Source organism: Otolemur garnettii, unplaced genomic scaffold, assembly GCF_000181295.1.
Source record: "Otolemur garnettii isolate 467f Iridium unplaced genomic scaffold, OtoGar3 scaffold00001, whole genome shotgun sequence".
Taxonomy (NCBI): domain Eukaryota; kingdom Metazoa; phylum Chordata; class Mammalia; order Primates; family Galagidae; genus Otolemur; species Otolemur garnettii.
This window is the reverse complement of record NW_003852396.1, coordinates 42,491,280-42,512,245: the sequence shown is the minus strand read 5'-3', so window position 1 is coordinate 42,512,245 and position 20,966 is coordinate 42,491,280. Positions and strand designations below refer to the sequence as shown.

Sequence of the window (20,966 nt, the reverse complement as noted above, 5' to 3'; positions counted from 1 at the left end):
TAATTTAAAAATTACTGAACTGTATTTCTGTGCAAGTAGTTGTATTTCTGTACCTATGTAGAAGGATTTGGTAGCTTGCTAAAAATGTTAAAGATCATTTCAGTTTAAATGCATTTGGCTAGAATTGTGACAACTTCTCTTTAAATATGAATTAGAGGTGTTCTTGCTATTAAAAAAGAAAAAGAAAAAGCACCCTTTCTGTATAAGGTTAAAATGTCTAGACAGACAATATTTGTAAAGTTCTTGAATATTTGATTTGGATAGAAAATGAATAAAACTTAGATCTGCATTCTGCTCTGGTTACTAAAGATAAATACATCATACATTCAATATATACACTGTGCAGCAAGGTTTCATTCCCACAAAGAAGTACGCATGCTCGTTTCTTTTGAGCCTGCATGAAGTCTGTACTTTTCATTTTCCCTTTAGGTCGTTTCATAGCTCCATCAGCAGTTTGGAAATGGAAAAGTTTGGTTGCTTTAAACACTAGCTCTTGAGTGGATTCTTAAAGTACAAATAATATTATCTCTTTCGTTATAAAGAGAAACATTATTGCTAAGCAAGGACACACAATAAAATATTGAAAGGTAAAAGAAAGTTAGCTGCACCCTAGTTTCCTAAAACCTGGCAAGCTGGCAGAGCTAGAATTAGCTTTACAGATGGCATTTGGCAACTTATTTACATATCTCTAAGCCTTCATCTCCTGTGTTTCCTTCCGCCTGTCTATCAATTACAATATCCAATCACTGCTCAGAGATGGAGAAATGGGCTGATCACAGCTCACACGACGCTATTTGGTTAGAAACGTCAGTGCTGCACAACCCACGGCTGAGTCAGTGTCTGTGAGAAAATAAACTGAATTAATATAGAGAGGGGGCTGTATCTCTGAACATTTAAAAGCTAAATAACTGCAACAGCAATATTACACAGTTGAGGGAGGAAGCTAAAGGAAGTCTGTGGACAGGTGAGGTAGGGGGAGACTGGGAAATTTTCTGATTGTTCAGAGGAATCTTGAAGATGATAGAAATATCAGATGTGCTAAAGTTTCCTAGTAATGCCCAAGGATGCTGACCTGGCTTTCAGTGCTGCATTGTTTGAAAGAGCAGAGTCCCTTTATACTCTGATTTCAAAATTTTTTTCTTGTTTTTGTGTATCTACCTTGGCATGTACTAAAGGAAGGTGTGTATTCATTTATTGCCTGATATCTCTGGGTTATAATTATATACATATACGGTTATGAGAAAGATTGAGAAAGATGTTTGGGCTTTGTTTCATTATGGTCATTTGCATTTCTAGATGTAAAAGATGGTATATCTGATTGTCAGGGTAATGGGAAGTTATTTAAGATAAATGGAATGTGGTTTTATTGTTTTCATGGGTTTGATGTTTTGTTTTTTATTTCATGTAACTTGTGAATGTATTGTTTGGTACTGTTTTTTAAGAATATAAAAATTTATTCAAGGAAAGACTAATTTTCAGATATTTTTGATGTATTTGAAAGTAAAATTCAAGATACAGAAATGAAATCATTGAAATAATTTCTTAAAGAAGAAGTGGAATATATTTTTATTTGGGAGTGAATAAAGATTAAACTATACATAGTAGTATTTTATAGGACTGAATGTGTTTGAATAATTAAAGCTCTAATTAATTAAAATGACTACCCTTCTAGTCTTATAAATCTAAATTCTGAATAGTTAATCTAGATATTGCCACTAAAATAGAGAGCAAGCCAGACCAGTTTTTAGATTAGTACATATTAATTTTTAGCCAGACAGAATTTCTAAGATAATTGTTCTTGTCATGAGATTTTAAATCTTAACAGATAACATTGCTTACCTTATTAGGAATTTTTTTTACAATAATTTAAAACACTCTAAGTAATGGTTGTTTTCTTCTGTCTTTATTATCCCTATCTTATTGATCATATGTAAGGACATTTAAAAATTATTTTTAATGTATTTAAGTAGTTAACCTTTCCTTGAAATGTAAAGAAGTTCTTGTGATTTCTTCTGTTTAATTTCTAAAAGTTTGAATGTTTATCGTGATTGTCATCATGATGTATTTATATAGTTAGATTTGTGGTATCATCTATTGACTTTTTTGTGTTTTAGGGTCCAGAATTGTTTTCTAAGCTTGTTACAGTCATAGAGTTACAAAAGCAGAATCTAAAGCTAGACTCAGTTTTATCTTACACTTTATAGAAGTATACTTTATAGAATACTCTCTTCTCATTCTACTGATTCTTTTAAGATAATGCCTGTCTTATTGTGAAAGTAGTACATATTCATTATATAAATTTGGGAAGCACAGAAAAGCACATAGAAGAAAATTTAAAAGTGTCTTATTTTACTATCAAAAGAAAAATACTTTTTTTGGCATATAACCTTTTTCTATGTATATGTAAATATACATGTACATGTAAAAATGATTTCTAGATATTACTGTAAGTATTGTTATATAACCTTTTTTTTAAAAAAAGGAACTTAATTATGCACATCCTCTGTATCATGAAATAGTTTCCTATAGCATAATTTTTTTTATCTTATCATCTCTTCTTGCAGATATAGCATAATTTTTAAGGGTTACATAATGTTTTATATATTTATATTTTTGTAATTTAATAAATTACAAGGGAGAATGTCTTAGGATTTAAGTAAAAATTAATTTTGATATATTTCTGACAGGAAAAGATAATGTGATTATGTAGCAAACTCTTAAAGATATGCACGCTACTTTTAAAATAGAGCAAATAGAAAAGATTGCCATAATAAAATATACATATATACACACATATATATATATAACTCTCTTAAAGATGTTAGGAAAACTAGGGCTCAAATGAACTAAGACTTTAGAAAAATACTTAGACCAACCAAAAGGTTTCTTGTATTGCCTTTATTATAAGAAGATAATCAAGGAAAGTTTAATGATAATGCATGACAATGAGCGAAGAAAAATTTCTTAGCTTTATCTTATTTGTCAAAGAGCAAGAGCAATATCACCATCACTAACAACAAAAAAATGAAAGTAACAAAACAAACATTGCTAGGAAGGACATTAAAACCAATATGGGGTAAAGAAGATATCTAGTTAAATGAGTTGTCTTCTGGGCCATTCAAAACATTTTATAGTTATAAAAGAAACTACATAAATGCTACATCTTGAAATTATTGGTAGTATTTATGAGAAGAGAAGAATTGCTAAAAGATGGAAGATTCTGGACCTGATTTTGAATAGGTGGGAGATTTTGAAACAAACTAACCAAAAAAAAAAAAAAATGATGGCTCTGTGCCTGTGCTCAGTGGTTAGGGCACTGGCCACACACACCTGGGCTAGTGGGTTTGAACCTGGCCCAGTTCTGTTAAACAACAATGACAACTACAACAACAGCAAAAATAGCCGGGCGTTGTGGTGGGTGCCTGTAGTCCCAGATACTTGGGAGGCTTAGGCAAAGAGAATCACTTAAGCCCAAGAGTTTGAGGTTGCTGGGAGCTGTGACCTCATGGCACTCTACCGAGGGTGATGTAGTAAGACTCTGTCTCTAAAAAAGGGATTAATTGATGGCTAACTTGAAGAAAAACAGATTAAAAATGATTGGGAATTGGTTTGTTAAAAACAGATTGTTAGACCAACTTTTATGGTAAAATCTTTTTTTTTTTTTTTTTTTTGAGACGAAATCTAACTCTGATGGTGGCATCATAGCTCACAGCAATCTCAAACTCTTGGGCTCAAGTGATCTTCTTGCCTCAGCTTCCCAAGTAGCTGGGACTATAGGCACCTAACAACACCTGGCTAGTTTTTCTGTTTTTAGTAGAGACAGGGTCTTGTCCTTGCTCAGGCTACTATCAACCGCCCTGAGCTCACGCTGTGCACCTGCCTCAGTCTCTTCGAGTGCTAGGATTATAGGTGTGAGCCATTACGCCCAGGCTGGTAAAATCTTTTTTAATATCTTTGAGTGTAAACTGAGGGAACTTTAAATTAACCACTAGTTAATTAACACACTTTTGATTTTGACCCTTTCTAGAAGCTCATTGATCTTGGAAACTGAAGTTGTTCTTTGCTTTGTCTTATCACTTATCTGAAGAAAGCAATTATCAAGTTTATAAGTGACAATAAAGAGTGAAGGATAGTAAATCAAACATGTACAATAAATGATCCAAAATGATTTCTAACAAAATTTATTTATTTACTTTTTGAGAAAGAGTCTTAATCTGTCACTGGGACTAGAGTGCAATGGTGTCATACTAATAGTTCACTGCAACCTCAAACTTCTGGGCTGAAGGGATACTTCTGCCTCAGTAGCTGGAACTGCAGGTGTGTGTCACCAAGCCCTTCTAAGTTTTCTATTTTTTGTAGAGATGAGGTCTCACTCTTACTCAGGCTGGTTCAAGCAATTCCCCAGTCTTAGCCTCCCAGAGTCCTAGCCTCCTAGGATTATAGGCATAAGCCACTGTGCCCAGCTTGGACTAGATTTAAATGAATTTTTTAGGAATATATGTAATGCCTGGAAAATAGCATCACATAGGAAAAAGACCTGAGGGTGGTTGTTGTCTGCAAACTTGATATAGGCAGTCCCTGGGTTACAGATGAGATAGGTTCCTTAGATTTGTTCTTAAGTTGAATTTGCTTTGTTTGTTGAATGTAAGTTGAAACAGGAACCTTTACCTATTATCTGCAGTAGCTTCCATTCATAAGTGCAAGTCATATGTCAGTCATATTGTTGTAACTTGGGAACTTACTGTAATAGCCTCAGTTCATATGTGTGAGTTGTACATAAGTTAGATGTTTGTAATTTGGGGACTGCCTATAAAACAAAAGTACAATATGGTTACCATCATCCCATCTTCCTCATCCATTCCCCATCCACCAAAAACTGTCTCAATTAATAGAAAAGCAGATTAGATCCACTCTGCTGTATACCTAAGTATCATTGTTTTTAGTTCTGTGTATATTCAGGAGGAAGGGTGTGAAGAAGCTGGATGCTTCATCAGCTTAAGGAACTAAGAATTTGAAAGAAATCTTGGGACAGCTCTGGGTGCACATTAAGGAATCTTGTTAAGAGCTGTCTTCAAATATTTGAAAAATTGTCCTTTGAAAAAGAAATTGGTTTGAGTCAGACTTGCTTGAGGTTAGGAACATGAGCTCTGAAATTAAACTCATAGAGTCACATCTCAGACCCACCACTAAATGAACTACATGATTTTAGGCAAGTTGCTTAGCCTCTAAGTTTCCATTTTCTCAGCTATATAACAGGGATGGTTTTGAGGATTAAAGTGCTCAATAAAGTGCCTTGCATGTACTAAATGCCTGAGTATTAACATCATTGTTATTTGGTTCTAGCTGGTAGAACGATAGCAGTTGTTCTCACCGTGGGTGATTATATCCTGTAGTGGGATCTGGCAATGTCTAGAGTGCTCATAACAGGGGGCAGATGCTACTTAGGAGCATCTAGTAATTGAGGCCAGGGATCCTACTGAAAATCCTACAATGTACAGGACAGCCTCTCTACAACAAATTACCTGATCCAAAACCCTACCTGAATTAGGAGTCAGGTAAAAAAGTTTAAGCCTTAATGTTAAGGAAAAACTGCCTAAGAAGCCAAAAAAAAAAAAAAAAAAAAGAGAGCTTACCAAGACTAGAACAAAACTGTCAAAAGAAAAAAACAAGTTATACTTCCTTGTCATTAGCAGTAGGTCAGCCAATTCATGGATGCTTTCTAGATTTCCTAAAAGGTTTTTCTTAAACTTAGGTTCTGTGTTGGTGTGAATAATTTTTAGGAATGTTAGACATAATGAATTACTAGCATCAAAGGGCTTCTGATGAAAATTCTCCTAGTTAATTTTGTTAATCTAACTGCAGTATAGTTCAGATTTTTAATTTTTTATTTAATATTTGGAATTTTAGTAAGAGGCATAGGGGAGAGAATTGAATAGAAAAAATCAGTTTGTATTTTCAAAAGGCAATTTGGAAAGCGTGATTGTGGGATGGTTGTAATTTCTCTAGAGACCAGTTTTGTGAAAGTAATTTGTTAAAATATCCACAATCCTTTGATAAGTATTTCTAAAACTAAGTCTCGTATTTGTATTTCATAACTTTTTCCTTTTCATTTTTTACCTTTTAGCAATATGTAAGTTAAAAAGATGCTCCAAAAGTTTTTAAAAATAATTATAATATTTATTTTATTTATTTTTATTTTTTGAGACAAGAGTCTCAATTTATTGCCCTTGGTAGAGTGCTGTGGCATCATAGCTAACAGCAAGCTCAAACTCTTGGGCTTGAGCAATCAATCCTCTTGCCTCAGCCTCCCAAGTAGCTGGGGTTACTGACGCCTGCCACAATGCCTGCCTATTTTTAGAGGTGAGTTCTGGCTCAGGCTGATCTCAAACTCCTGAGCTCAAACAATCCACCTGCCTCAGCTTCCCAGAATGTTAGGATTATAGACGTGAGCCACAGTACCTGGCCTAATCATAATTTTTAAAAACATCATTTTTGAAGGTATTTGTCTATGCACTGTAATATTACTCTCAATCTTGAAGGGTACCAAGAACAGTAATGGGTACAAAGTAATCATTTAGTAAATATTTGTTGAATAACTACTATTCAACAATACTATCTACTATTTATTAGATACAAAATAAAACTGTCTAATTGAAATAAATTTTAATAGTGGCTTTTTTTTTTTTTTTTGAGACAGAGCCTCAAGCTGTCCCCCTGGGTAGAGTGCCGTGGCATTACAGCTCACAGCAACCTCCAACTCCTGGGCTCAAGCAAGTCTCCTGCCTCAGCTTCCCAAGTAGCTGGGACCACAGGCGCCCGCCACAACGCCCGGCTATTTGGTTGCAGCCGTCATTGTTGTTTGGCAGGTCCGGGCTGGATTCGAACCCGCCAGCTCAGGTGTATGTGGCTGGCGCCTTAGCCAGTTGAGCCATAGGCACTGAGCCACATGTCACTCTTAATGTGTCCAAGACATACCTATACTCTCTTAAACCTAGTCCTCCATTCAGTAAATAGAACCTTCATTTTTCCAGTTGCTCAGACTAAAATCACACAGTCATCCTCTATTCCTTTTTTCCCCTCTCACCTCCTACATTTAATCTATTAGCAAATTTTAGAGGCTTATTCTTCAAAATACTACATATAAAGAAAGTCTAGTCCACTTTTCACTACACACACTGCTATAACCCTTGTCCAAGTCATTTTTAGCTTTCACTTGGATTATTTGCAGTAGCCTCAGAGTGGTCTCTTGTTTTACCTTTGCTCCTTTCTTCCATTGTCTGTTTTGTAGCCAGAGTGATCCTGTTAAACCATAAACTAGATCATGTAACTTGCACTTCAGCGGTACCCATTTTACTCAGATTAAAAGCAAAAACCCTTTAAACATTCCTTTCTCAACCTGTGGGTCATGACCCACAGAACGGTATTAAAGGGCTGGGGCACTAGGAGGGTTAAAAACACTAGGCACTGTTTTTAAGGCCTATCATGGTCTTGTTCTAATCTTGTATCTCTGAGTTCATCTTTTTAACTCTCTCCTTGCTTTCTGTGCCCCAGCTACCCTGGTCTCTTGAATGTCTTGAGAAAGTTGATAACTTGCCACTTACTCTTACGTCATGTATCTTTATAGTTCTATTTTTCACTTGGTTAGGTCTTTGCTCAGATATCCCCACCTCAGAGGATTCTACCTTAACCATTCAAAATGGAGACTCTCTGTCTTTTATTTATCCTGCTTTGTTTTCCTCACAACACTTATCACCATATGCTATTTAGTATATTTATTTATATATGTTTTATGTTTCTCTCCATTAAAATGTATTAATTTTGAGGGCAAGGACTTTCTCAGTTATATCTACCAGGACTAGACCCATATTATGATAGGTGTTCAATGAATTAGAACTGTAGCATCTATTCAGAGATTCCTCAATTTGGAGAGTTGTTTGCCTAGCAACGTCTTCATGTTTTAAAATAATTGGAAAACCAGAAACAAGGTAGTAAACATTTTAAAATCAAAAGAAACCTCTAGCTTTTTCCTTTCAACATAAAATTAATGCTTATCATTTGGGAAAATTTTCACCTTGTAGTACATTGTTAAAGTTCGGTCACTAAAGGATATTTTTCTGTCATAATTGTTAGTGTCTAGCTAAGTCTTCAAGTGATTTCAGTTGAAATTGGAAAAGATGCTTAGAGCAGTCATCCCATGGTATATGAAACTCCATGCTGCTGCTACTGCTTCTGTCTCACTAGAGTGGCTAACTTAACTGGCAGAGGAGTTTAGGAAGAAGAGAAAGATGTCAGGATTTAGGGATAGTATTGAAACTATTTTTGGGCTCAGTGCCTGTGGCTCAAGTGGCTAAGGCGCCAGCCACATACACCTAAGGTGGTGGGTTTGAATCCAGCCTGGGCCCACCAAAAACAATGATGGCTGCAACCGAAAAATAGCCAGGCGTTGTGGCAGGCGCCTGTGGTCCCAGCTACTGGGAGGCTGAGGCAGGAGACTCACTTGAGCCCAGGAGTTGGAGGTTACTGTGAGCTGTGATGCTACAGCACTCTACCCAGGGGGATAGCTTGAGGCTTTGTCTCAAAAAAAAAAAAGAAACTATTTTTGGTCTGTATGTATTTCTTGCAAAGTTGTCTTTTGTGGGATAACCTGAGATTTAAGTATCATTTAAAATATAACCATTTAGAGTTTAGCCTGTTTTTCAGTTGAGAACTTCCCTTTTCATTAATTAGCCTTTATTCCTTGGGAAACTAACCATGTATTCACACAAAAGAGCAGAAAGTTTATAGAAGGTTAATTGATCAAAAAAATAAAAAAGGAAGTGATGAGAGAGAAATGAGAAATTATCATTATTATCATTAAATCTCCTGAAAATACTTAAAAGTTTGATAGCTTTTTTTTTTTTTTAATGCTATCTCAGTTATTGGCACTTACTACAAGGGAGGGTCAGCAAACAGCTGGATAGTAACTATCTTTGGCTTTATAGGCTACAGTCCCTGTTCTAACCACTCAACTTTGCTATTGTAGTGTAAAAGTAGACATTAATAATAATGAATAAACATTGCTGTATTCCAGTAAAACTTTATTCACAAAATCAGACAATGAGTAGAATTTGGCCTATGAGCCATAGTTTACCAACTTGTGACTTAACACATTAAAGATGCTTATAAAAAGCATCACTTGAGGTCAGGAGTTTGAGACCAACTTAGGCAACATAGCAAGATCCTGTCTTTACAAAAGATAAAAAATTATCTGAGTGTAGGCATGCACTATAGTTTTAGCTAGTCAGGAGGCAGGAGGATCCCATGAACCCAGGAGTTCAGGGCTGCTATGAGCTGTGATTGTGTCAGTATACTCTAGCCTGGAGTACAAAGTAAGATCCTATATCTTATAAAAAGCCTCCTAAAATAAAAAAATAAAAAGGATATGCAAATCACTTGCTCTGAAAATATATTTAATATAAAATCATTTGAAAGCTTTAGTTTCAAAACTAGAACATAGGTTATGATATTTGTTATAGTAATAAAGAATAGCTTATTTTTCTCCCAAAATAAAAATTGAATTAAAAATATTGCATCTTTATTGAGGCCATATTAATTCAGATGGTTAGGGATATTGTCAGTGCAAAAACACACTCAAACTAAGTGTTTTTCTATTCTCTCAAGAGCTATCAAGACAGAAGAAGACTTCTGTGACCAAAGGTTTTTCATGCACACCAAGTATGCAATCAGTTCTGTAGCAGACACCAGCTAGGAGTCCTCCAGTGCAGTTCTGACCTTACCTACAGGCTGACTGAAGGCTCAGTCCCACAAGACTACCCCCCCCCCCCGCGCCCCCTGCCCCAAACACACACACTGCTGATGCCTGTTGCAAACCCCGGGTTGTTTTACATGTCCTTCTGACCAACCATCTGTAAATTGGGGATAATACAACCTTCTCCATAGATTCCATTATTTATTAGACTGGTTCATGGAATTCAGGGCAACATATGTACTGGTTTATTGAAAAGAATATTACAAAGGGCAAGATATAGGGGAAGGTGTGCAGAGAATCCATGCTCTCTCTGCACACCACCCTCCAGGAATCTCCAGCTATCTGGAAGCACCCCAGACCCTGTCCTTTTAGTCCAAAACTTTTATGGAGACTTCATTGGATAGGCATAATTGACAACTATATAGAAATGTGATTGGACAAAAAGGGTAGGGTTTGATTTAATATTAGTTATAGACTGAGTTGGGGGAATCCAGCAAGGCCTGTCTGTTCAGATTCTTCTTGGCCTCTCTGTGCAGCATTCTTTCCTCCAGGGTATAGGGCAGGGCCCCTTCTGAACTGAGGTTCTTGTGGTCTACAATTAGACAAAGTAGGTCAGAGAATTTCTTTATGGCCAGATTCAAGGCTGAAAGACAGAATATGATTACAGTATATATAAATATTTCTAAGGCCTACCTTGGGGAGAAAAATGAGGAGGTCAAAGGAAAGGCGAGAGGGCAGGAGAAGGTCAGAGAAAGAGATTCTGTTTTTGTTTTTTTTTTTTTTTTGGTAGAGACAGAGTCTCATTTTATCACCCTTGGTAGAGTGCTGTGGCATCACACAGCTCACAGCAACCTCCAACTCCAGTTTAAGTGACTCTCTTGCCTTGCCTCCCGAGTAGCTGGGACTACAGGCGCCTGCGACAACGCCCGGCTATTTTTTGGTTGTAGTTTGTCTGGGGCTGGATTTGAAATCGCCACCCTTGGTATTTGGTGCCCTACTCACTGAGCCACAGGCTCCGTCCCGAGATTCTGTTTTTTGAGGCTTAACGTTTCAAACACTATAATAAGGGCCAGGAACTGGGACTAAAATCTATGTATGTGTCATAATATCATGAACATCTAATCAGGAATTTACAGAGATGCATATCTCATCTTAAAGAAAAAAATTTTTTTAAAGTTTGATTAAATGTTTAAAAAACCCCATAAACTGTAAAGCTTCATATGTGTATCTCTGAACATACACATATACATGATATGTTCGGCAAAGAATAAACAATTGAAAAGGGAAATGCTTATATGTATGTATATATACCTTGAAACTTAAGCTAAATTGAACAAACATTAATAAGTTGTACCAGGTTATAATGTTAGTAGCTGGAATTATTTAAAAATAAGTAAAACAATTTCTCAAGCCGAGAGTTCATACTATCATATGTGGTTGTGCCAGGTATGTATGTATAAGGGTGCCATATGTAAGTGAATACCATTCATATTGTAGGTTTTAATAGTTTTGTATATTTGTCAATAGTTTTCTGATATAAGTGATGCTTACTGTGTATCAACTACTTTTAGAAATTTTTCTTATACTATTTTTCTTTTTGTGGCAATTTGATCCCCTCTGTTTTCTCAGGAACATATATTAGTTGAATGTTGATCTTCATTAGTTCTGTTTTTTTATCCTTTCTCTCTTATTTTTCACTTCTTAGTCTTTTTATTCTTTTGAGGATATTCCCAATATATTCTTTTACCCCTTCTAGTAACCTTTTTTTGTTTGCAGTTTTTGGCCAGGGCTGGGTTTGAACCCGCCACCTCCGGCATTTGGGGCTGGTGCCCTACTCCTTTGAGCCACAGGCTCCGTCCCTTCTAGTAACCTTTTAAAAATTTGTTATTATATTTTGAACTTCTAAGACCTCTTATCTCTAATTTTTAAAAATGGCATTCCTGTTTCTATTTTATGGATACAATGTCTTTTTATATCAACTGAATTTATTTATTATAGTTTTGCTTTTTTCCCTGTTTCTACATTGTTCCCTTTTTAGTTATGTATAGTAAGATTTTTCATTGTGAAATACTGTTAGATTTACAAGAAGTCACAAAAATAATTATATAGCAAGTTTCAGGTCCTCTACCTTTCTTCCGTCATTAATAATATGTAGACGTTTATCAAAACCAGGAAATTGACATTGTGACAATTTATTCACTAAACTGTACATCTGGATCTTTTTTGCATTTCATCAGTTTTTACATGAACTCTTTTTTTTTTGGTACAAGGTTTTGTGATAGTTCATCATGTGTATAGATTGATGTTATCTTTATCACTGTTAAAATGTATGACTGTTTTATCACCACAGAGAAATTATCTTGTTCTGCCCCTTTATCATCACACCCTCTCCAGCTCTAACCTCAGATTTCTTTCTCCATCATGATAATTTTGTCATTTTGAGAACATTATACAAGGTAAAAATAGAATCATACAGTATGTAAACTTATTGGCTTGGGGGGGTTTATTCCTTTCTTCTTTTATTTTTCAGTTTTCTGTGCTTGTATTCCTCTGCCTACTTCATTCACTAAACTCCTACATCATCCTTCCCCCAGTACACACACATACTTTCCTTGTCCTTTTGAGAATCAGTGCATGCAGCCTCTCTTCCCGAAGCCTTTTCTTTTGTTCCCAGGCTGAGTTAACTGCTTCTCCTGTGTGATGCAGTGTACCTGGTGCCTGTGTACAAAGTACACACGGTGCCTGTCACAAATAGATCCCTAATAAATGTTAGATTCTTCTCCCCTTTCCTCCACAAATATCTCTAAAACAGTGTTGATCACACCGTACTGTATTTTCATGTTTACTTGCCTGGTTTCATTATGAGCTTGGTTATGATCTCATTTGTTCATCTGTTCATTAACCAGTTTTTAATGCTTATCTACTGTGTATGTGTGCAAAAGAAAGTCGTTGTTCATGTAGGTGCTGAGTATACAGTGTACTTTCATTGTTGTATTTATAGCACTTCTCATAGGGCCTAGCAAATAGTTTCTCAAAATGTGGTTTTTGGACTATTTGCAGCCCGATCACTGAGAGGTGCAGGTTATTTAGGGTTTTCCATTCAGTATAATGCCTTTCAGATCTATTAACATTATTATATATATATCAGTGATTTGTTATTTTTATTATTATTTTATTTTGTTATTATATTTTTTGAGATAGTCTCATCCTGTGCCCTGATTAGAGTGCCATGGTGTTATACCTCACAGCAACCTCAAACTCTTAGGCTCAAGTGCCTTCCTAGAAGCTGGTGTCCGACACAACGCCCAGCTAGTTTTTTTTTTTTTTTTTTTCCTATTTTTAGTAGTGATGGGGTCTCATTCTTGCTCAGTCTGATCTGGTCTTGAACTTCTGAGCTCAAGCAGTCCACCCACATTGGCCTCCCAGAATGTTAGGATTACAGGAGTGAGCCAACATGCTCAGCCTGGTTTGTTCTTTTTAAATTGCTGAACAGTAATCCATAGTATGGGTTTAGTAGAGGTTATTCACTCAGAGTGGCATTGTTTTTGTTACAAACTTTGAAGTACTGTTAGATTTTAACTCTATACTTATTACTTTAGTAATACAAAGTTTTTACTCTTCTAGGAGCCTGTAATTTCACTGAACAAAAAGGCCTTTAAGTTCTTTAAATCTTTAGAAACCTGTCTGCCTTGGGAAACTGTTGCAATAATAACAGGTTTTTTTGTTTTTGTTTTTTGGCCAGGAGTGGGTTTGAACCCACCACCTCTGACATATGGGGCCAGCGCCCTACTCCTTTGAGCCACAGGTGCTGCCCAATAATAACAGTTTTTAAACAAATTAGATAACAAAGTCATATGAAGTGGTTCACATAAGATTGTTTTTCTGAAGTTTGATGTAAATAGATATTTGCTTCTGAGAGTAACCATTTTAATAAGATTTAAACATTTTTAGAAACTTTATTGTCTATTGAAGTGGAGAGTTGATATTAGATAAAAGAAATCATAAGCATTATTTATTCATAAAGTTACAAAATTTAAAAATGGAAATTTTTCTTTCAGCAGTTAGGTTTGTGTTTAAGGTGGTCTTATTTATATAACTATAGGTGCCAGAAGTGATTGATATTAATTGATGAAAATTGTAATCGCAAAGGATTCATGGTTAAGGGTTCTCATTTGAGTTTTTGTTATAAACTATATTGGGTAATATATGGTGGTCTGTGAGGTTTCCAAGTGATGATCAGTTGGTGATGGTAGCTACTTTTAATCTGATTATAGAAATGATTTTGGTTTCTTGAGACCCCGAACCTTGTAATAACAAGGGGTTGTAAAGCTCTGTATTAGGTTGGTGAGAGAGAATTTAGTGAAATCTAGTTGATAAAAGCATGAGAAGAAAAAAGCTAGTAAGAGAAGAAAGGAACCTGTTACATGTGTATTATGTACATGTAATTTACATATTTTTTAATTTTTTTTATTTTTTATTATGTCATAGCAGTGTACATCAATACTATCATGGGGTACAATGTACTGTTTCTGTATACAATTTGAAATACTTTCATCCATTTAAATGGCTAAGTAGCAGCTTCCTGGTAGGGTAGCCTCAACCAGGCTGTGTTTTGGCCATGAGGCCAGTTTTGGTGTGTGGTTTGATAAGATTTAACATATACATGCACCCATAAAACCTTACCACAGTAAGAATTATGAGCATATATATCATATCCAAAAAGTTCCCTCAGGGCCCTTTATAACCTTTCCCTTTTAACCCTCTGTACCTCTTGTTCATGAAGCCATCAGTCTGTTCTCTGACATCTTACCTTCGTCTATATTTCCTATAATTTTATACAGAATATTTTGGGGAGTAGGATGTCTGGTGTTTTTCATTTGGCATAATTATTTTGAGATGGAATCATGTTGTAATTTGTATCAGTAATTCATTCCTTTTTATTGTTGAATAGTATTCCATTTTATGAATATATCACAAATTGTTTATGCACTGCTTGTTCATAGACATTTATATTTTTGGTTTTGAGCTGTTATAAATAAAGCTACTAAGAATGTTTGCGTACAAGTCTTTTTTATGGACATGTGTTTTCATTTTTTTTGAGTAAATACAGGATGGAATGGCTGAATCATATACCTAGTGTATGTTTAATTTTTTAAGAAACAAATTGTTAGGCCTGGCGTGGTGGCTCATGCCTGTAATCCTACCACTCTGGGAGGCTGAGACGGGTGGATTGCCTGAGCTCATGAGTTGAGACGAACCTGAGCCAGAGCAAGACCTTGTCTCTAAAAATAGCTGGGCTTTGTTGTGGGCTCCTGTAGTCCTAGCTACTTGGGAGGCTGAGGCAAGAGAATTCTATGAGTCTAGGAGTTTGAGGTTGCTGAGAGCTGTGATTCCATAGCACTCTACGAAGGGGAACAAAGCGAGATTCTGTCTCAAAAAAAAGAAAGAAAGAAATTGTTTTCTAGAACAGTTTCCAAAGTAATTGTGCCATTTTTGATTCCTACCACAAGTGTATGAGAGCATAATGATATAACATTATGGCTTTAATTTGTATTTCCTTAGTGACTAATGACAGTCAGCATTATTTCATGAGGTTATTTTTTTCTGTCTGTCTCAATGTCTTAATTTTTTTATTGATTATTTTGAGAGATCTTTATATAGCCTACATTTAAGTCCTATGTCAGATATATCAGACATATGACTTACACGTTTGTGGCTTGATTTTTCAGTGTTTTAATAGTGTTTTCTGAAGAGCAAACATTTTTAATTTTAGTGAAGTTCAATTATCAGTTTATTTTTTGAATAAACTGATTTTTAATTTTTTTTATTTTTTAGAAATTTTATAGTTTTATTTTTAATTTTTTTTATAGACAGGGTCTTACTTTGTTGCCCAGGCTATCGTACAACAGCATAATCATGGCTCGCTGTAAGCTTCAACTTGTGAATTCAGGCTATCTTTCTGCCTCAGGCTCCTGAATAGCTAGTACTACAGGTGTGTGCCACCACAACTGGCTAATTTTTAATTTTTTGGTGGAAACAGGCATCTTGCTATGTTGCCCAAGCTGGTGTAGAACTCTTGCCTCAAGTGATCCTCCGTTCTCAGCTTCCCAGAGTGCTAAGATTATAGATGTGTGCTGTTGTGCCTTGCCAGTTTTAAGTTTTGTTAACTTTTGTACATGATGTAAGCTATTGATCAGAATTGTTTTTTTTCCCCCTATAGGTGCTGAAAGTTGTATCTGTTGCACATCTATTTATTCTAGCACAATTTGATGAAAACTCTTTCTTTGCTAAATTGCATTTGAGCCCTTGTTGAAAATGAGTTGTGCTCGCTTTAGCAGCATATATAATATAATTGGAATGATACAGAGAAGATTAGTATGGCCCCTGTACAAGGATGACATGCAAATTTGTGAAGCATTCCATATTTTTTTCTGTATGGAAAAAGGGCTGGAATGGTAGAAAGGTCATACTATTGCTGGATTTGGTAGAAAGGTCATACTGTTGGTGACATTCCTGGAGTCTGCTTTAAGGTAGTCAAAGTAGCCAGTGTCTCTCTTTTGGCCCTTTACAAAAGTAAGAAGGAACAACCAAGATCATACGTTTTGATGAAAACACAATAATAAATTTTCATATGCCCCCCGAAGATGAGTTCATATTTAGGTGTATGGGTCCTTTTCTGAGTCTCAGTTCTATTCCATTGATCTATGTCTCAGTCATTACATTAGTACCACTCTGTGTTCATTACTACAACTTTTTAGTAAGTCTTAAAATCAGGTTGTGTTAGTCTTCCAAATCTGTTTTTTTAAATAAATCACTTAGGCTATTCTAGGTCCTTTGCATATCTGTATGAATTTTGAAATCAGTTTGTCACTTCTAACAAGCAAGCCTGCTTGGTATTGTTTGGAATTATGTTGTATCTATCAGTGAACTTGAGGGAAAATTAAGATGGAATTGAATCTTCTGACTCATGAAGATGGTAAGTTCTCCACTTATTTTGGTCGTCTTTAATTTCTTTTTTTTTTTTTTTGAAACAGTCTCACTTTGACACCCTTGGTAGAGTGCTGTGGCGTCATAGCTCACAGCAATGGGCTTAAGCTGTTCTCCTGCCTCAGCCTCCCAAGTAGCTGGGACTGTAGGCACCCGCCACAATGCCTGGCTATTTTTTTTTTTTTTTAGAGAAGAGGTCTCACTGAGGCTGGTCTCCAACCTGTGATCTCAGGCAATCCACTCACCTTGGGCCTCTCAAATCCTAGGACTACAGGCGTGAGTCACCAGGCCTGGCCTTTACTTTCTTTTAGTAATGTTGCATAGTTTTCGGTGTGTAGGCTTTTGTCAGATTTATCTCTGTTTTTATGTTATTGTAAATGTTGTTTTTAACATTTCAATTTTAGATTTCTCATTCTTAGTATATAGAAATACAATCGATTTTAAAATATTGATCATGTATTTTGCAACCTTATAAATTCATTAGTTTTAGTACCTTTTTAAACTAGACTCTACAAGAGACTATCATGTCTGCAGATAAGCACAGTTGTAGTTCTATAACAATCTGAATATCTTGTCATACTGCACTGGCTAGAATCTTCAGTACATTATTGAAGAGAAGTGGTGTAAGTGAAAATCCTTGTCTTGTTTCAGATCCTTGTCTCTGATCTTATGTGGAGAGCATGTAGTCTTTGATCAGTATGTTTATTGTTGGCTGTAGGTTTTCCATAGATATTCTTTCTCTGGTTGATGAAGTTCTGTTATATTCTTATGTACTGGAAATTTTTGTTTCTGTTTTTTAAATAAAGAGTGAGTTTTGGATTTTGTCAAGTGCATTTCCTGTGCCTGTTGAAATACTTGTTTTTCTTTGTTGCTAATTAGTTAATATGATGACTTCAATTGATTGACTTTTGAATATTCAACCAATTTTGCATTTTTAGGATAAACTTCAATAAATTATGATGTTATCCTTCTTATATATTGGTGGATTTTATTTATTAGAATTTTGTTTAGAATATTTATATCTGTGTTGTAAGGTTTGTGGTTTTCCTTTTCTAGCAATATTTTTTTTTTTTTTTTGAGACAAAGCCTCAAGCTGTCCCCTGGGTAGAGTGCTGTGGCATCACAGCTCACAGCAACCTCCAACTCCTGGGCTGAAGCGATTCTCCTGCCTCTGCCTCCCAAGTAGCTGGGATCACAGGCGCCCGCCACAACGCCAGGCTATTTTTTTTGGTTGCAGCCATCATTGTTGTTTGGTGGGCCCGGGCTGGATTAGAACTCGCCACCTTAGGTGTATGTGGCTGGCGCCTTAGCCACTTGAGCCACAGGCGCCGAGCCTCTAGCAATATTTTTGTCTGATGTTGGTGTTTTGGTGACATTGGCCTCTTAAAATTAGTTAGCAAATAATATCTTCTCTTAAGTTTTCTGGAAGAGTTGGATATGTTGAAATTTTTTCAATCTTAAATTCTTCGTTAGAATTCATCAGTGAAACTTGGAGTTTTCTTGGAGTGAATGTTTTTAACTACAAACTCAATTTTTAAAATAGAGGTATTCAGCTTACCTCTTCCTTCTTGAGTGAGCTTTCATAGGTTTGAATTTATCAAGGTCTTCTGAGTTGTTGAATTTATTAGCTTGAAGTTGTTCATAATCTTTTATTATTATTATTATTTATAGCCTCTTGTAGTAAAGTGAACTATTATTTCCGATATTGGTAATTTGTATCTTCTTGATCTTTTTTCCCCCCAAGCAGTCTGGCTAGAGGTTTATCAGTTTCATTGATTTTCTAAAAAACTGGCTTTTGTTTTCATTGATTTTTTTTCTTTTTTCTTTTTTTTTGGAGAAAGTCAAGCTGGTGGAATAGAGTGCATGGCATCATAGCTCACAGCAACCTCAAACTTAAGTGATTCTCTTGCCTTAGCCTCCCAAGTAGCTGGGACTACAGGCTTCTGCCACAACGCCCAGCTATTTTTGTTGTTGTTGTTGCAGTTGACATTGTTGTTCAGTAGGCTTGGGCCGTGTTCGAAGCTGCCAGCCTCAGTGTATGTGGCCAGCACCCTAACCGTTGAGCTACTGGTGCTGCCATCTCTGTTGTTTTTGTTTTCTAATTATTTTGATTTCTATTTTGATCTTTATTTTCTTCTACTTTCTTTGGGTTTAATTTGTTCTTTGTTTACTTTTCTAAGGAAACTGAGGCACTCATTTTTCAGACCTTTCATTTTTCCTTTATTTAAAATTTAAATTTATTTATTTTTAATTATTATTATTATTATTATTTGAGACAAAGTCTCAATTTCTTGCCCAGGGTAGAGTGCCATGGTGTCAGCCTTGCTTACAACAACCTTAAACTCCTGACTTCAAGCAGTCCTCCTGGGTCAGTCTCTCAAGTAGCTGGGACTACAAGTGCCCATGATAGTTCCCAGCTAATTTTTCTTCTATTTTAAGTAGAGACAGGGTCTACTCTCTTGCTCAGGCTAGTCTTAAACTCCTGAGCTCAAGGAATCTAACTGCCTCAGCCTTCGAGAGTGCTCTGATTACAGCCATTAGCTACTACACCTGCCCTCTTCTAACTTAGGACTTTAATGTTATAATTTGACCCCTAAGTGTTGCTATGATATCTTGACACACCTCAAATTTTTGTATATTGGGCTTTTCCTCCTTTAAGTTCACAGTTTTCTAATTTCCCATTTGATTTCTTCTTTACCTTATGAATTATTTACATAAAAGTGTTATTTAATTTCTAAATATTTGAGAATTTTCCAGTTAACTTTCTGTTGTTGAATTTTAATGTAATTCTTTTGTAATCAGAGAATGTACTTTATATGATTAAATCCTTTTAAATTTATTGAGACTTGCATTATTGCCAGAATGTTGTCTGCCTTGGTATATGTTCTGTGTGCATATGAAAAATGAATGAGTTTTCTGCTCTTGTTGGGTGTTCTACAAATGTCAGTGAGATCCAATTCAGTTGATAATATTATTCAAATCTTACTAAGTCCTACTGACTTTATGTCTCCTTTATTCTATATTATGAGGGGAGGTGTTGAAATCTCTGACTATAATTGTAGACTTGTCTAGATCTCGTAATTTTATTAGTTTCATGTATTTTGAAGCTTTGTTATGAGGCAGGAAATATTTGGGTAGTTGTGTACTTTTGATGAATTAGTAACTCCCTTTTATGAAATACATTGATAATATTCTTTGCTCTGAACTATGCTTTGTCTGATATTAATATAGTCATTCTTAACTTTATTTGAACTAGTGCTAGACTAGTGCACTTTCCTTATGCTTTTATACAGAACCTCTTTGTATCTTTATATTTAAAACATGTTTCTTAAAGATAGCATATAGTTGGGCCTGGCTTTTATATCATCTTTTATAGCTTTGATCATTTACATTTAAATAGCTTAGATCATATGTATTTAATGTGATTACTGACATGGTTAAAATTAAGTCTGTGACTTTGCTATTTTCTGTTTGTCTGGTTTGCTCCTTGTCTCTTTTCCTTCATTCCCCCTTAATTCTTTGCCCTTTGGATTAACATACAAAAATTTTTTTCATTTCATTTTATCTCCTTTTTTTTCATTTTATGTCTGTTGTTAGCATATTAACTATAATGTTTTATTTCCTTATGTTTGTTGTTGCTATAGTATTCATAGTATACATCTTTAATTTATCATATCCTACCTTCAAGTGACACTACACCATTTCTTGTGTAGTATAAAAACCTTACAAAAGCAAACTTCCATTTGTCCCTCCCAGACCTTATGCTGTTCTAGTCTTACATTTATTTTATAAACCTTGTATTTTATTGTTTAAACTAATTTTTAAGGAGATTTAAACAAGATGAAAAAATCATACTTTTCTATGTATTTCTAGTGGTCTTCATTCCACCAGAAGAAGATCTATGTTTTCATTTGGCATTATACAAACATATTTATTTGTTTCCTTCTTTCTGAAGGATTTCCTTTTAACTTTTCTTGTAGTACAAGTGTGCTTATGATCAATTGTTCGTCTTTTTTGTCTGAAAATGTCTATTTTCTTTATTTTTGAATTGTTTTTCTTTCTTTTGTAGAGACAGAGTGTCACTTTATCTCCCTCAGTAGAGTGCCATGGCATCCCACAGCTCACAGCAACCTCCAACTCCTGGGCTTAAGCGATTCTTTTGCCTCAGCCTCCGAGTAGCTGGGACTACAGGTGCCTACCACAATTGCCTGGCTATTTTTTTTTTTTTTTT

At 35.4% G+C, this 20,966-nt stretch overlaps 1 protein-coding gene and 1 non-coding gene across 2 annotated transcripts in view; both read left to right on the top strand.

Annotated features, from left to right (window-relative positions):
* BTBD10 (BTB domain containing 10) overlaps positions 1-20,966 on the top strand; it is a 93,709-nt gene that overhangs the window by 30,101 nt on the left and 42,642 nt on the right. The window lies entirely within an intron of this gene.
* Positions 16,071-16,177, top strand: LOC111724436. Its single transcript, XR_002772737.1, has one exon. It is a non-coding gene; the product is annotated as a U6 spliceosomal RNA (small nuclear RNA).